The following is a 17655-nucleotide window of genomic DNA, read 5'->3' on the forward strand; positions in this document are numbered from 1 at the left end:
AAGGAGGAGTATGTCTGCAAGCAATGTTTTTAACTCCATAGGGTGGTTTGAATTTCCTTCAGCCCTGGTTTAAGGTTTATATACACAGGGATATGTATCTAATGTCCTTGAGTTTGTATCAGGTCTTTTATAGCTATCTGTTTTAGGTTCTTATGGACCTTATTACTATAGCACGTAGACACCTCACAATCTTTTACACTAAGGAAGTGTTATTATCCCTCTTGTACAGGTAGGGAGCAGAGGCACAGAGAGACTCATTGGGTTGGCCAAGGTCACACAGGAAGTTTGTGGCAGAGCTGAGAGCAGAATCTGAATCTCCAGAGTCCTAGGCTAGCACCCTAACAGCTGGACCATCCAGATTCGGACCAGTGTAATTTAGGAGCAGAAGTTAGCCTGGTGTCTGTCTCCTCTGTAAAATGAAGATGATACTATCTACCTAAAATGGGGTATTTTGAAGATACATTGGTTAATATTAATAATAAGTGCATTGGAAATGTCAAGCGTTATATAAATGCTACATTTTTATGGGTAGTAGTATTTATTAATGACACATGAGGTATATATTTCAGCTTATTCTTCCTTATCAGTATTGGATTTCTCAGGAAACTAAGATAATCTATCTGGAGAACACACAGGAAACATATATCATAGAAATACAGAGCTGGAAGGGACCTGGAGAGGCCATCTAGTCCAGCCCCCTGGGGTTCTCACTCTTTCTGAGGCCTCCCCAACATGCTATAGAAACTCCAAGGCCCAGCTGTGCCACAACAACTGTTTTTCTGCATATAAAAGCCAGAGCAGGCGTTAGGGGGTAACAAGCAGGGCAATTGCCTGGGGCCCCATGCCACAGGGGGCATCGAGAAGCTAAGTTGCTCAGGCTTCGGCTTTAGCTGCAGGTGGTGGGGCTTCAGGCCCTGGGCTGCTGTCCTGCACAGCGGGGCTTTGGCTTTCTGCCCTGGGCCCTAGCAAGTCTAACACCAGCCATGCTTCATGGACCCCTGAAACCTGCTCGTGGCCCCCCAGGGGGCCCTGGACCCCTAGTTGAGAACCACTGTACTATATTAGAAGATGCTATTTGAGGGGAGGAGTCAAGGCTCTGTCTATTACCTTCTCCCCTGTGCAGGATGGGGAGTAGTCACTCAGTGGCACGACTCTTCCTCCTTCCCCTGCAGGGACTGGTGATGTAGGTAGCTCTTGCAGCGGGAGTTCCTGATGCCCTTTACTCCCTTGAGTGGGCATTCAGCCAGGCTCAGGACTGAGCCCAGAGAGATTAGCAAGTGATGCAAGAAGTGTGTGTCAGTGTCAGTAATTGAATCCAGATCTTCTCAGGCCTATCCCAGTGCCTTAACCACAAGCCCATCTTTCCTCTCTTCAATCAGATAACGATGTGCTTGCTTTGTCACCTCAGAGGTCGTTAGTAAGTTCATGTTTGTTAAAGCACTGTGAGATGCTTGGCTGAAAGGTGTTTGTTATAGAAGTGCAAAGTATGATTAGTAATTTTCTCTCTCACATGCTATCCTTTAAAGGAAGAAATGTCCCCAATTCAGATCTATTCTTCTGATAATACTGAGACTGTTCTGAGGAGAAATAGTTGTTTCCTTCCCATGGCACGTGAATTGATGTATGTTATACAATGTTAACTGAGCCAGATTCTGTTTTAGGCAAGCATAATTCTGGAGTAACTCATTTAAAATGAGCAGAGCTAGGCATTGTTATCTAAGAACTAGATGATATTACACCAGTGTATAAGACGCCAGTGAGCTAAAATCTCCTTTGCAATGAGGGTGTGCTCTAAATGGGAGGGAAAATTGGCCTTATGTTTTATTTGACTCCAAATATTGTCTGATAGGCTACATATTCCATTATAATTTAACAGCGATTCCAACTCTCGTGGCTTTTCTAAATAGATTCTTATACTGCACCCATTAGCATGGTAGCCAAGTGCCTTTATTAAAAAGACTCTGTCTCAAACTATCTTTATTCGTGATTCTGAGCCTGAAATCATTATTAAAAATAAAAACATGTTGATGATCTATTCTGTCCATTTTGTATAGTGAGGTGAGAAAAATCAATTGAATGTCATGTATTGGTACAGTAAGAGTAATTATAGTTTGGGGACTGTTTCAATGTGCTTATGGCTAGTGACACAGGGGAGATCCTCTAAATTAGAGTTGTTCAAGGCTGTTCTGTCATATCCCATGGATTTCTTTACAAAAAAAAGGTATTCTAAGTTTTCAGAGAGGAAAATACATATGTAGAGAGGAGAAATTTGATCCTCTGGGCAATTTATACTCCTTTTGACATGATCCTCATCTTCCTTATGCAAATCGTCCTGCTCTTTGAGTAAGAAATGAGTAGGGTTTCTGGAGACAAAAGACCCCTGGTTCCACGGAAATTAGAATGAGAGAATCACTCTCTCATTTTAAGTTGGCCCCATATGGTCTGTGAAACATGTTTATACAATACCCAACCACTTTATTGGTAGAGTGAGCTCCTTTCATGCAAACTGCATTGCAAAATGCTTTCTGTAGTTTAAAACAATACATTTACAGAGTTAAATTATAAATAATTCAGAAGGAAAGAGAAAATAATAGGCCCAGGCGAGGGAGAATAGAGACCTATACACTTACAGGACCTTACATCTAATTGCCTATAAATAATTATCTTGTACATATTACCAGTAAGAGTGCATGGTCCCTGACAGAATTATAGAACTGGATATCAGCTGTAGGGCTCAGCTACTGTTTGTATATGGTTCTAACAGTGCTCTTGATTTTACTGTGCTTACCGTATATAGTTTTGTTTTATTGGCACTGTACTGTAAGCTTATTCTGTGATACACAAATGAAAAGGTTTGCAAGCATGTGGGCCGAATCCTGTGATGCTTACCAAGGCAAAACTCCAGCTGACTTCAGTAGGAGCTTTGCCTAGGTAAGGATTAAGGGGCTGTTCCTATCTTCCACTCCATCTCATGTGCATTGATTTCAGAGGCCATTGGATTGGGCTTTATGGCATGACTGCAGAAATTGGCGCTTTGTAATCAAGGAAAGAGAGGCATAGGGCATGGTGTTGTAGCTCAAGCTGTTGTGACAGACCTGCTATTTTGGGGCCAAATGCTGATGCCCTTAGTCAGTCCTGTCCTCCCCATGTCTTGGATCCAGTGGAGAACTGTGAATGTCAGGTCATGAGGGAAGTGCATCATTCCCCATCCTCTAGTATCTGGCAGGAAATCAGCTGATAAAATCCCAGAAATAATACCCCCCCTCCCTTCCAGTCAGTGGAACCGTCATCACAAAGCCACCAGTGGAGGAACACCTAGCAATTTGAGCAGAACTAGGGAGAGATGAGTTGAGCTAGGGAGAGATGCCAGGGGCCTTACAATCAGGATGGAAGCACCAGAGCACAGAACCGTTCGCTTCTTCACATAGCAATGGGGAAATCCCACTCGCCCTAATGGAAGGGTTTGAGGGAGCTCTCCCTATGATCCCCCTTTTTGTGGGTTTTTGCTTAAAAACCCAATCTGGACAGGAGTCAAGAGTGCAGGATTTGGCCATAAAATATCACTGTGTTCTGCATCCTAATGTAACCGGTCCTATTTGTGGGGAGTCAGACACTGAGTGGGCTTTGACTCTTGATTACATCAGATCCAAAGACTTCGCTACCAATTCAGGTCCTGATCTTCATTCACGTGGATGGAGAGGGCTGTCCATGCATGACATGTTGTGGGATTAGGATCTCTGCCCTTCACAGACACATGCACATCTTTAATGTTTTGCTCAGTGAATAGTCCCATAGGGTCCTCGGAGCCTGATCCTATGTGCCTTATTCACATGGGTCACCCCATTAACTTTAACAGGATGACTCACCCAAGTAGGGACTTCAGGATGAAACCTTTACTATCCAATCCTGCAAACCCTTATGTTGAATAGTCCAATTGCCTTTAATTATTCACAAAAGATTACTCTCATAAGACTAAGTGTTTGCAAAATCTGTTTGTTAGGAACATTGTTTGCTCCTGTGGTGGAAAGGGAGAAGAATGGTGTATTTCTAAAGTTGGATTGCACAGACCGCACAAGTTTTAAGGACTGAAGGAGAGGACTGTATGAATAAAACAATTCAAAATATGAAGGATATAACTTCTTCTTTAAAAATATAAAGAAAGAACGGGGACAATTTTAGTATCAACAATGGGTATGGACTTTTTATGTTCTATAAAAGGTGAGGGTTTGGATAGGGTCTGTGCAGTGTTACACTACCACTGATTTAAAATACATGCATCTATGCCTTTTGATTACCCTCCTGAAAAATACATGCTTTAGCAATGGCTGTCAGCTGGTGTGGCACCTATTGGTAAGGGCATACTTAATCAGCTAAAGACACCTCTGCTGCTGAACTTCTCCAGCAAGACACCTTTGACCACAGCAGATGTTGCTATTTTTGCTTGATGAATGAGAACTTTATGATCTGTGTTTTCATTGTTTTCTGGGAGCAAATGTCAGCGTGGAAACACAACCTGACATCAGGACCATTAAGTAATAATCTGAACAGCAGCTCCAGGACTTGATCTCCTTGTCCCCTGGAGCAGAAGGTCTAATAGGCTAATGCATTAGTCTTTTTAATCACCTTCTTGTACCCCAGATGTAGCCTCTTTACAAATTCTGCAAAACCACTGTGTTTCCATACCCTGCATCTTGCATAGAGCATTGCAGTGCTGCATGTTTACCACATTACAGAACATGTACCATGATATGACTGTCTGTGCTGGTGAACACAGGCATTTTTAAATGAAGAGCCTCATAAAAACATTCTGGAAATCTGCATGCAGCACACTTCTTCAAACACAGTAATTTGTTCTGATTTGAAGCAGGGGATTTTCCTAAGCAAAGTAGATTTCCCATTAAATTTACTATTGTTCAATTTTCCAAAAGCATCATTGTCTAGTTCAGTTAACAAGGAAAGGCCAATCATGTAAAGAATGCTGATCTGTTAAATTTGAATTTATCAGCCAGAGTCTAAACACTAAATGCACTACCGTGCACTCGGGCGCACTAGTTTCTATTAATATTTTTTTTAAATTTATTCAAAAATAAAATAGCTGCAGTAAACGTTTTGATGAAATGGAAGAACTTCAAAACTCTGGGAAAGTATTACAAACTAAAAGAACAAGGAACAGCAAAAGTTGTATGCAATTGCAAGTGAAGATGTTCCATTTCCTTTCTAAAATCAAATGCAAGCTGCTCATGTGACTGATTTAGTATTGAACAAGAAGGGGGAAATTGCCTCTTGGCATTTAAATGGAAATGTTTCTTGTTCAGAAATTTTGGAAGCTTGCATACTGTACGATTTTTTGAAAGGCTTATACAATTACCATTGAATTTGGATGAGGCATATTCTGGTAGATACATACATTTTCCTATTAAAATTTACCCTTCTAAAGACCCAAATTACCTTTCCCTTAATCTGGGTTCCTGGTTTGCATGTATTCCAGAATCGATAACGTCAATGAAAATATAGTTCATTTTTAATATATACAATTTTAAAAAGCATTAATAACAGCAGCTCTTGTGCATAATAGATCTTTGCTCCCTATAGCAGTGAGCGTCCTGCTGGTTTATGATGATACTGATTTGCAGTGTGTCCTTTTGCTTTGTTTTCTGGGTTTGGATTAACATACAGAACCGTTTTGCTCTTCCTGAGGGTTGGAAATGTTAGGATGAGAACTGGAGAGAAACGAAAGCAGGATGCAGCAGTCTTGCCGCTACATAGTTTACAGGTATCCTGTGAAAAGCCAGTTCCAGTGTACACTGAATTGTTGCATTATGTATTGCAGTCTTAGTAATAGTCTTCAGACAGTACAGTTTTAGGGCTCAGTCCTGCATGTGGGACTTCCATAGAATCTATCCGTTGTTTTGCACCACATCTTTTGTGCAAGCAGTACTGAGTGTTGTAAATGAGCTCAGCATGATGTAAAGATACAGGAAGCTGCAGTCCCTGCCCCGAGGATCTTCCATGTAATATGCACACAGATGAAACATTTTAGACGTATGGAGCACCGTGCATGAGGCTTCCAGTCTGTGATGTTGCAGAAACCATTCCCTGGTAATTACTGAAAGGTTTTGAATTTTGAGGAGAGACTTGACACGGGCAAGGACAGTTGTTTCATGAATGAGAACATGACAAGTCCAAGTGTAGGAGGCAACGTGGAATGATTAAACTTTTACAATTAAATTTCACAATTACATGTATATCCTCTTGTGGCATAGTAAACTACTATTAGTATATATTTTATTTGTGTTAAGGTAGCATCTAGATGCCCCAGCCAAGATTGGAGCCCCATTGCATTAAGCCCTGTGCAAATACATGGTATAGACAGCCCTTGTCTCAAGGCACTTGGATTCTAAATAGACAAAGGGTTGGGTGAAAGGAAGCAGTATTGTACCCACTTTACAAGCAGTGATTCAAGGCTTAGAGAGATTATAAGTAAGACCCTTCCACGGCCATGAAAAACACATCACGGACTGTGAAATCTGGTCTCCCCCAGTGAAATCTGATCTCTGATGTGCTTTTACCCTATACTATACAAATTTCATGGGGAGACCAGCATTTCTCAAATTGGGGGGTCCTGACCCAAAAGGATGCAACAGTGCAGAAGTAAGCGTGGTAATACCATATTATGCCATCCTTACTTCTGTGCTGCTGCTAGCAGCAGCTCTGCCTTCAGAGCTGGGATCCCGGCCAGCACCCACCGCTCTCCAACTGCCCAGCTCTGAAGGCAGAGCCACCACCAGCATCAGCACAGAGATAAGGGTACCAGTACTGCGACCTCCCCTACAATAACCTTGCGATCCCTCCTACTCTCCAACAATTCTTTTTTGGGTCAGGATCCCTACAATTACAACACCATGCAATTTCAGATTTAAATAGCTGAAATCATGACATTTATAATTTTTTAAGTCCTAGGACCATGCAAGTGACCAAAATGAACGGTGAATTTGCTAGAGCCTTAGTTCTAAGTGACTTGCCCAAGGTCACACAGGATGTCAGTGGCAGGGCCGAAAATTAAACCCAGATCTGAGGCCCTATGCAGTATCTTAATCACATAACCCTCCTTCCTCTCTTAAGAGAATATTGAGTGGCAAAGTGTTCACTTTGATTTCCTGCCACTGAAGTGAAGTTTAAAAAAGAAAATCCAGACTGAGGATGTTTTTAAAAAATGCAACACCTGATCCTGTTATTTTTTCCTCATCCTTCAGAAATAATCTTTTTTGAGTTATGCAACTAAATGTTTGCAGTCCACCCCCCCCGTCACATTTGTAAAAGAGAGAAAGAGCAATATAATTATAGATACCTAAATAAAAAAAAAAGATCGCTTGACGGTGTTTCTATTTGTGATCTCCGAGCAAATAACACAAAAGGCGAGACATGAGACAAGTAGCAGAAAACTAGCGGCTGGGAAGAAGGAATCACGGTGTTCGTTTGTTAATTACACTGCTCGACGCTGCAGGGACACAACCCCCGGAATATTGCCAGGGAGGAATAAACCCCAAATCGGAGTGGGAGTGGAAACAGGGACGCTGTGGCGGTGCCACTCCGAGATGGCAATTGGCAGCATCACCTGAGCGGAGCCTGCCTCCCCCGCCTTTTTCGCCTGAGTGGTGCAGACCAGCTTTGAATGCATGTGTGCTTGTCATTCCCAGGCATTGTAGGATTGGTTCCTGCCTCCCATTCATGTAACCTGTGTGTGGCTCTCTTCCTCTCTCTGTGTATGTGTGTGTAAGGGAGCGAGCGAGGCAGGCAGGGGGAGGGGGAGCTTTAAATAAAAGCCTTTGGATTGCAGCTGCTTATTTGGGGCAGTACTCCCTACCAGGGAGACTTCTGCCTGGGAAGAAGCTGGACCAGCCTTGGCGGTGGCGGTGGTGTGGAGCTGCCGGAGGAGGAGCTCCGGTGCCTGGCTGTAGTTGCCCCGTTTGGGATCGCGCGGAGGAGCCCTACCTAGAAGTGGCATTGCCGCCTGCAGAAATGGTAAGCTGGCGTGTTGCTGTGAAAAGTGCATGTGTCTCTCGTCCTCCTCCACCAGCTCTCGCTCGTCTCCCTCCCCCCCACCCGCCACACACGTACTCGGGGTTTGGGGAACACCCAGAGCTCTCTGAATCTGTCGCGATTCCCCTCCCCCCCCCAAGAAAACCCCTTTTCGTGCAGCAAGAGACTTTAAACCCCCCTCCCTCCCCGCGGTCACTTTCCATGCATTGTGAAAAGCGCCCCTCTGGCTGGCTTCTCCCAGCCTTTGCATGGCTTGGTTTCCCTCTAGCCTCTCGCAGACACATCGAGCTGCCGCTCCAGCTCCCCGGTCCTTGTGCCCTGTTTGCAGCCTTAGTTCAGTCAGACAGAGCTCATGGCTCAGCAGAGCCCAGCGTCGGAGAGAGATGCTGGGCTGGATCCCTGCTGTGTAGCCGGGACCCCGAGCCTGTAAGACTTAGGTGGGTTCTTGGGTGTGTTTGGGAGGGTTACCTCTTCCCCCCCCCCCCTCCACTCCAACGCGTCTGGGTCGGCGAGGGTGTCAGGTCCTCCCAGAAAGGCTGCCAGCGACTTGCCCAGGTTGCAAGCTCTATGAATCATTTATTATTGATGTTGTTGATTTATTTAGTAATCAGTAATCTCAGCAAAAAGAGGGTGCCATTATATATCGCCACAATCCCCTCTTTCTAACCCCTACACCCCGCTCCCCATCAGTGTGTGTGTGTGTGTTTACATTTGGATCTGTGTTAGAGTGGTGGTTGTGTTCCACGTTTTCCAAAGGGTGGATTTCCCAGCTTTTTTAAAAATCTGCCAGACTACAATTTGGGAGACAAATCCCTTTCTTGGCAATTATATTTAAACCCCTGCCCCCCTTCACTCCCTCATGCCCCTCCAACACCCTCACAACTAGTTTGGCATTTTTGAAGAGATTTGGGGTGGGGATCTGATTTTTTTTTTTAAGATTTCTGTTTTAAATTCTAAACAACTTGGCTATCGAAAAAATGAAACGTGATTACATAATAGAACACACTGGCTCCTTAGCCACATTTCTTAGTGCTATTTATGTATTTTGTTAAAAATTTATTAATGGTATAAAATTGCTGCGATATTTGACTTTGAAAGTGGGAACTGTTAACATATGTGCAGTGCTTCTAAAAGAAATGTCGTAAAGGTTACATGTGGAGCTATTTATTTACAGGATAACACTGGACTATCTTGGGTTGAAAACCATTATGGTGTCAATCACATAAGAAATGGTACATATTTTGCAAATGATTAAAAATATGTATTTGTTACTGTCTTTTCCAGTTTATTGGCTGGATTATGAGCACATTTTAAAATATTTTATTCATACGTTCAAAATAGATCTGCCGAAATATTTGATGCCAAAACTTTCCAGTCTTTGGGTTGCAGATTGCTCAGCTCCTGTGCTTTCAGGAAAGTTTTATTCATTACGATGACGATTTAACACCTTCCTCACACCTGCCTCCCTGTCTTTTTCAAATGAGTTTTTAGCAGTCAACTTTTAAAATAGAGTTAAGGTTGTGACACAAAATGACAAAAGCAAAAGACAAGTTGAAGTTGGCTGTGGTGCTGTGGTGTTGCAGCTCATCGCATGTTATGGTGCTTTGGAGCATGGGTTGAAGAAATTGTGGAGGACAAATTAACATGCCCTTGCCAACCCAAGTCTCATATTTTTCTGCGTATCTGGCCCCAATAAAATAGTTTGCTTTTGGGATGGCCCCTCCCTCCCACATGGAAAGTGTTCTGTTTCCAACGTGTACACCATCTGTGTCTGCAGTACCCAGGATCTACCATATACACCTGTAAAATACCAGTCACGTGTGCCAGTAGCACCCGGGCACGTTGTGCCCACGTTGGACCAAGGAACAAGAAGTCGAGGGCAGGATATCAGCCAAAGTAAACGCAGATTCTTCTCTTTGGGTGGTGGTGGTGGGGGAATTTGTGGGAGGATGGTCCTAAGTCAGTAGTTTGTATTGAATTTATTTCATTGGCCATGTCAGAGTCAGACGCCTCCCCCTTCGTGTCAGCCTGTAACACTTTATAGGCTCTGATGAAGAAACCAGAGTAGCATATATTTTTGTGTGTATGATAGAGGGGAAAAAATCCCGCTGACCCATACAGTTTTGTTTGTTTTTTCCCCCAGAAAGCAAGGATTGAGAAGAGTGGGGCTGGGCTCACTATTGTGATGCTGCTTGTGATAAGGATGTCCTGGTGTTTGCTATTTTGTGTCAGTCGCAAGTCCCCCAGTTAGGTTCTTCGATCCCAGCCTCTTATGTGCTGCTGGATAAATCCTTCTAGCTCAGGCTGTTCAGGGCCATTAGGATTTCTTGCTCCCATGATCCTTAACAATGTGATTGAGAAGCAAATGCTTGTGCAAAGCAATGACTGGTGTTTGCTTCCAGCAGATTTGGGGTTTGTGAGAGAGGCTAGCAGGGAGGGCATGTATGGAGGGGGCATTTGCTGGAAGCGTTTTGTCATTACCTGTGTTTTTGCTCACCTCAGGGGTTGGGTCCACTGCTTTGCCATGGATCTTCCCAGAAAAGAGGCATGTAGAGCTGAGGTGAGGGGTATTTGCAAACAACCTGTTTCCTCTTTGCCCCTCAGCCTGATTCCCTCCAAAAGCCACTGCAGTGGGGAGCTCCGACTACAGCACTAACATGTGCTCTGATCATACAGGGGATCCTGCTGAGATCTCTTTCTGTAGCTCACCCGTACTTTGTGTGTGTGTGTGTGTGTGTTCTGTTGGAAGAAGATCATCTTTTGGGGGGAGAGGGTGTTTCTCAGATATGGTTTTTGGAAGGCTAGTGGTGGGAGGGGAGAGCTATCTTTAACAATCCATGGCAGGAGAAAAGGGGGAAGTTGTCTTCACGGATTTCCTTTTAATTTAAAGGGGGCGAGAAGCTGAGAGGGGAGGAGAAATTAACTTTCACTAGAGGGTATGGCAGAAAGGAAGGCTACTGGGAAAAGAAAAGGGTGGATGAGAGGAAAATTGCTTGTCTGGTTTTTTCGGGGGGAGGGGAGTGGGAAGGGACGTGCCCTTCTCTGACAATTTTACTAAGCTGGTGGGGGAGGGCAATTGCCATCTCTCTTCTTGGCGGGTTGCAGGAGGAGGGAGCTTGGGAGTGACAAAGTTGCATTCTTTGTTTTCTGCAGTACCTCTAACTTAATTATGGTAATTAACTAGAATAGTTAAAATACAGTCACTTTATTTTTGTGTGCAGGTAGCATGATGATCATTGAAATACTGATTCTCATTTTGTTTAAGGGGTGTACTTGTGATGTGAGGTTTTTTCTTTTTTTCTCCCTAGGGTGCGTTATAACTGAAATGTCATTTCTCTCCTTCTCCAGTGAGTGCAGTGCTTCAATTAAAATAGTCTGCCCATATTTTTTTTCGACCTGGCATTATACCATTTTTCTACCCAAGAAAACAAAACACTGACTGTGGTTCCACTTACAAATAGCTGAGGTACTTAAACAATAAACAAAAAATAGCTGAGGTACTTTCTCCTTCCCAGGAAAGTCATTTCCAGTTTTGTTAGAATTTCTGCTTCAGTGGTTCATTTTCTGACAGAATCACATCCTTGCGAGGGAGCAGAACCACAATCTTATGTAACTTGATGTTTCCAGATCAAAAGTTACAAATATTGCAGTAATAGAATGATGAGAGAGATTTGGCAAGATTAATGTTGTGTGACATGAATGATTTCTTATTAGGATTTAAAATCAATGCCATTTTTAACACTTACTGCAAAAATAAGAGTTGAATAAACAACAAACCTGTTCCTTTTATTTCTGTATTATCACTACTTTGTCTGTTTATCTTTTGGCACTGGATGCTTAAACACTCAAACAGACCCCTATTTGTGTGTGTCTATGTGTTTTTAAATATATAATATATAAAACTGAAACAACAGAATTTGAAATTGCCTCTCCCTGATTTGATTCAAAGAGATGAAACTCTGTAATTCAGTCAGTTCAGATTTAAAGACTGATAGTTACCTGCCCTGTTACAAGCTCTATAAATCTAGCTTATTATAACTAAAAGCTAAAATATTCTGTTTCTGCTTTGAACCGACAGATTGGCATTTCTGGGCTCTTTGACAGAATAACATGTGCCACTTGCCAGTGAATTGGGTATTCATGGATCCTTCTTGACCAATATGTTTTCAGAGGAAAAGCTTCTAAAAAAATAGTTTAAAAATATATTTCCACTTTGATATAGATTAAAAGAAATCAGAGTGAACAATTTTTTTTTTACCTAATCTCCCTAGTTCAGAAGGAGTGGTGGTATTCGAGACTGTTATGATGTAGTTCTATACAAGCAAAAAAAGTTGGATCTGCATTCCTTGTGCCATTCCACTGTCACTATGCTGATAGTCAAATTATTTTCCTATAAATATTTTTCTTCGCCAGCTCTCTTGAATAATTGTTTCAAATAAAAAAATTTAAGCCAGCAGTATAGTTGAAATATGAATATTAGGGCGAGTTGCTTTGGCTATATTGAGTGACAAATACTTCTTGCAGAAAGTTTACATTCCTTGAGAAGTTTGAGCCTCATGCCCATAAAACCTTATGCCTAGCATATAACTTTGCTGTGAATGAAGCTGCTTGTTCTGAAGGTGGATTCCCGCTTCGTCTCATACCATTAACAGAAAACATTGGTAGAACTATTTTTTTATGATAAGATCTAAAAAAGAGTTCTGGTTACTGAAATGTTTGTTCTTAATGTGTGATTGCAGAGCTGAGTCATAGGGTGGATGAATATATTGGCAATCAGCAGAAGGAAAAAAATGAATAAAGTTGACAGTTCAGATTGCTGATTCCAAGATAAGATTTGCTTTCTAGGTTTTGACACATCCTACTTTTAAACGAGATTAGAAAAAACAGCGGGAGAAGTTGCTGATGGCCTATTTAGGTGGACAGGCCTGCTGAGCCATACTTACCAATTCACATTTATCCATCTATTTAAATTGAGAGAATTCAATTAGATTTCATTATCACCTCAAGCTTTTGTACAGTGGTATTTTCTACAGTATAGGAAAACTGTCATGGTTCAAGATTCTGCTTCATTGCTACAATTAAGACTGGAGTATTGGCAGCATATGTACTACTAGTACAGCAATATAAAACATGAAGTTGGTGGCTGTTTGACTGTCCATTGGTTTTAGGTTTAGGTTTGGGTTTATTATTGAATACTACGGTGTCTTTTTTTTCCGTGCGTCAATGCTAAACAAAACAATACATATAACTCTCTCTCTCAAAAAAAGCACAACCTATGTTAAAAGGACATTCTTGAACTTGCAAAGATAAGCACTCACACAATGAGAAATGCCAGAATTAAGGTTGCTTTTACATCCTTCATTTGGCCCTCTTGTGCATATGCAATATGATAGTCTTTAATTACATGGTCACATATGTAACCTGGCTCTTTGTCTGATCTGCCTCCCCTCCCCATGCCATCATTCCCCACCACTGCCTCCTAGTCTCCTTGCTCAGCCAGTCCCTGTCTCCCTACCCCACCCAGCTCCTCATCTGATCCAAGTCTCACGCTATTTCCTTTCCCGTCCTTGCTCAGCCAGTCTCAGTTTCTGCTCTCTGGCTCCCAGTCTCAGTTTCTCTCTTAACTCTCCTCACCCTCTGCTCCTTGTCCCAATCTACTCCCCTTCCAGGTCTGGCTCTTCAACCCCGTTCCTGCATTTGACTCAGACAGCTTCCCCTAACAGAGGGGGGCATAGAGAACACAGGCAAGATGGTCTCTCTGCACCCAGTTCCAGGACGTGGCATGAGCCTCACAACTGCAGGGACAGTCATGCTCAGCTCTGTGCTGGAGCACACCCAATATGGAGGGGATCTTTGGAGATTTTAGCTGTTAAACTCTAGCAAGTCTCTAGTGAGCAATGTGTGAACTGTGATTTTTTTTTTTCCAAAGGCTTATAATGTAACCAAATTTGTGTGGCTTTTTTTGGGTATAGCAAAAAGCATGCCCCTGACACACAGGCCACTCCTATGGCAAATTTCAAGTCCCAACTCCAAAACATCAGGTGCTAGAGCATTTCAAATAATGAGGCCACCAGAATTTTTTAGCGTGGCCAACACAGTAGAGCGTTTCCCCTAGCCTCGTTGTTGGAAACAGCTGAACCGTTCTGATGGATGGTTTTTTAAAAAAAAAACAAAAACAAAAAAAAACACCAATCAGCCTCAAGCAGACACCCAGCATGGAAAGTTTCAGCCTGAACAGGTAGTTTGACCAAGTTATAAGCAACTGAAAATAGGGTTTTATAATTGGAAGTGTTGGGCAACCTTAATGGGCAATGTTGGGGGGAGGGATAGCTCAGTGGTTTGAGCACTGGCCTGCTAAACCCAGGGTTGTGAGTTTAATCCTTGAGAGAGCCACTTAGGGATCTGGGGCAAAATCAGTGCTTGGTCCTGCTAGTGAAGGCAGGGGGATGGACTTGATGACCTTTCAGGGTCCCTCCCAGTTCTATGAGATAGGTGGTTAATATATGTGTATATATACCTATTATATATAAAATAAAAGTTGACATTTTGTCTATCTATCAACACACGTGTGTATATATATATATATTAGCAGGTAACAAAAACTCAGGCTTCCTGGGGAAGAAGGGAATACAATTAATGAGAATCAGACAAAGTCGCATCAAAGGGATCCAGCCTTGCCGGATTTGTAGAATGGGATTAAAAGGAAAGAAATCCCAAGAGAAGCAGCATTGACAGAGCAATCACGCAAATTGCCCAGCCTCACACCTCTGTGTGCATACACCTTCTGTCAGAAGAATCCTCATTTAGATGACAGTGCCCTACTCTAACAATAGCTTTGATGATTAGAAATCACAGACAAATGACAAAAATGTGTGAAAGTATATCATTAGTTTTTTTCTTTTAATCTTCAACTTCCTGTTAAGGGTGGATTACTAAATCTTGTGGTTGGGCTTGTAAATTCTCATGGCAGTTTTGCAAGCCTAACTTAGATTAAGCCTGATTCTTATTTACATGGAAGTTCCCTTCGCATGGCTCTGGCAGTGTAAAGATGACTTAAAATGAGCCGCAGTTATGTTTACACTTACTTTAAGGCCCCCTATATGCTGCCAGAGTGGCGTAGTAGGACCTTAGGATGGCTTAGAAGCAAGGCCTCAGTGTCCTCTTTGTATCTTCCCACCCGATCCAAAAAGGTGGTTATCCTTGTAAAGTACTGAGGAAAACTTGCTTACATTTTCTTCTGTTTTATGCCATTCATGGTTGAGGTTTTTTTGTCACTCCCATAATGGCCATCCATTGCTTCCCCTTAACTAGCCAGTCAGCTCACTGTGGATCACTCGTACTCAACAGGAGACTGGACTGTCTTGACCGAGGGCTTGAACCTTGTGAGTAGAAGCTTATGGAGAGGATCAGCTGGCTGGACAATGAAAAAGCCGACTCAGTTAGGCTTTTATTCTTGCTTTTCTGCGTGCTGTCTGAACAGAAACATTATCAACAAAGCAAAATGTGATGAAAGTGAAAAGAAAGTGTTCCTCTTCTCCTGCAGCCCATGGTACAACTCAGCTTGTAACCGCTGGATATAGTGTTCTGCCATCTCAAAAGTTTTTTTTTTTTTTCACCTTTCCTCTAATGAGTAGCTGGGTTTTTCTTTGGGCTTTTTGTTGCTGCTGTTAAGAGTTTCCGGTATTCTCTCTGAGCAGTGCATTGTGGCTCCAGCCTTACCTCATTACTTGACCCTGAACACCTGTGTGAGACCTGAATGGGAGAGAACTTCTATAGTTACTGGTAATGACCTTTCAAGGTCCCTTCCAGTTCTAGGAGATAGGATAGGATATCTCCAAAGCAGGGGTCTCAGGCCCGCGGGCCGCATTTGCTGCAACCCACCAAGCTCCCCGCGGCCCCTCCTCCCCCCCAGTTATTTCCTGTGGCCGCCAAGCTCCCCTCACCTGCCAGCTGTTTGGCAGCGCTTAGCGCTTTCCAAGAGAGAGGGGGGAGGAGAGGGGAGCTGCACATTCAGGGGAGGAGGCAGAGAAGAGGCGGGGCAGAGATGGGGATTTGGGGAAGGGGTTGGAATAGGGGCAGGGAGGGGGCGGAGTTGGGGTGGGGACTTTGGGGAAGGGGTTGGAATGGGGGCGGGGAAGGGGTGGGAAGAGGCGGGGCTGGGGGCTGCAAGGGGTGTGTGTCAGTGATGCGGCTCTCGGGCCAATGTACTAGTCCTCATGTGGCCCTCGTGGTCATTTGAGTTTGAGATCCCTGAGCTAAAGCCAATTCACCCCATCACAATGACTATTTCCATCTCCATTTGCTATGATTCACTCCCTCTTGTCCCAGGATTTCTGTGTGCTGTTATAGCATTACTACTGTGGACTACCTCTTAAATACATTCAGGTTTTGGGATTTTTCCAAGACGTATGGTTCCTCAGTTGTGTATTGCACGCTGGGTCCCAGGACAGGTGTGTGACGATCACAAACTGAAATACTGAGAGAATCTCTTCTCTAAAACTAGGGGTCACATTTTAAACACATGTGGAAAATATGTATAAACAGGTACAGGAAGGAAATTGCTAATGTATGGAACTGTGCGGCGACAACACTGTTCCTTTGTAAACGCTGTTAATGTGATTCCACCATTCAAAGAATATTGTCATAATTATTTATATGCTTAGAAAAAACAAAGCTAAATATCCTCTCTGGGTGACAAAGAAGAAGGAATATAGCCTTGATATGAAGGCCTGGAAATGGGAATCGGGAGATCTGGCTTGTATTCACATCTCTGCAATACACTAGCTGTATGACCTTGGACAAGTCACTTAGGCCTATGTTTCCAAAAAGGGACCCCAATTTTGGATGCCTCTGTTTTTTTACTGAAGTGTTTTACTGTGGGTGTTTGGCACCTTTAAAGCAATAGGTCCACTGTGTCTCATGCTGAGGACCCAAAATTACTGGCCACTTATGAAAAGCATTGGGACATAAAACCTTGGAATGGAGGAGGTTCTGTAGTAGATGCATATTCGACTAAATTATCTAATGTAAAGGTGGTGCAAATTTTTAAAAGCAGCTACAAATTTGAGGTGCCTCCATTTTTGGGTCTACAAGTTGAGACATCCTATGTAGGTACCTAGCCTTGAAAATTTTGGCCCGAAAGTTTATAAGCAATGTGTTTCGGAAATTCCACCATGATTGATTTTTTTAAAAAACCCACCTTTTGAACATATCGACCCATTAAAATTAATTCTGCTAAACATATTAATCTGGCTACAAGAGTCAAGGTCAGTGGGGTTTGGAAGTTACTGATACTCTCCAAGATTCTGTTTAGGATCTTATCGCCCAGTGAGTTCTGATCAGGCAGACAATTGCCCTCACATGGAACTGCAGTGCCTCAGTGGAGCTGAATCTGGGTGCAGGGGTCTGTCTCCATGGGGCTCATTGTAGGATTGGAGACTTAGTGGTTTACTGGTGGTCCTGGTGATAGTATCATTTGGGTTTGGAGAGAAGAAGAAATGGCTCATCTAGGAGTGGCCCCCATCTGCCTCTCTTTTCTAGTGCATACCCCACATAAGCCTTTAAATGTCAGCTGTTTGCACATGTCTGCGCTAGAAGCTGCCGATCACAGGCTCC

At 43.0% G+C, this 17655-nt stretch overlaps 1 protein-coding gene across 12 annotated transcripts in view; it reads left to right on the forward strand.

Moving 5' to 3' along the window:
• Positions 1 to 7699: 7699 nt before the first annotated feature.
• Positions 7700 to 17655, forward strand: part of TENM4 (teneurin transmembrane protein 4) — a 763612-nt gene continuing 753656 nt past the window's right edge. For all 12 annotated transcript variants that reach the window (XM_065595842.1, XM_065595866.1, XM_065595862.1 and 9 more), the window contains exon 1: positions 7700 to 8022. The gene's annotated coding sequence lies outside the window, so the exon portion shown is untranslated. The remainder of the gene's footprint in view (positions 8023 to 17655) is intronic.

The sequence above is a fragment of the Chrysemys picta genome, chromosome 1 (genome assembly GCF_011386835.1).
Source record: "Chrysemys picta bellii isolate R12L10 chromosome 1, ASM1138683v2, whole genome shotgun sequence".
Taxonomy (NCBI): Eukaryota; Metazoa; Chordata; order Testudines; family Emydidae; genus Chrysemys; species Chrysemys picta.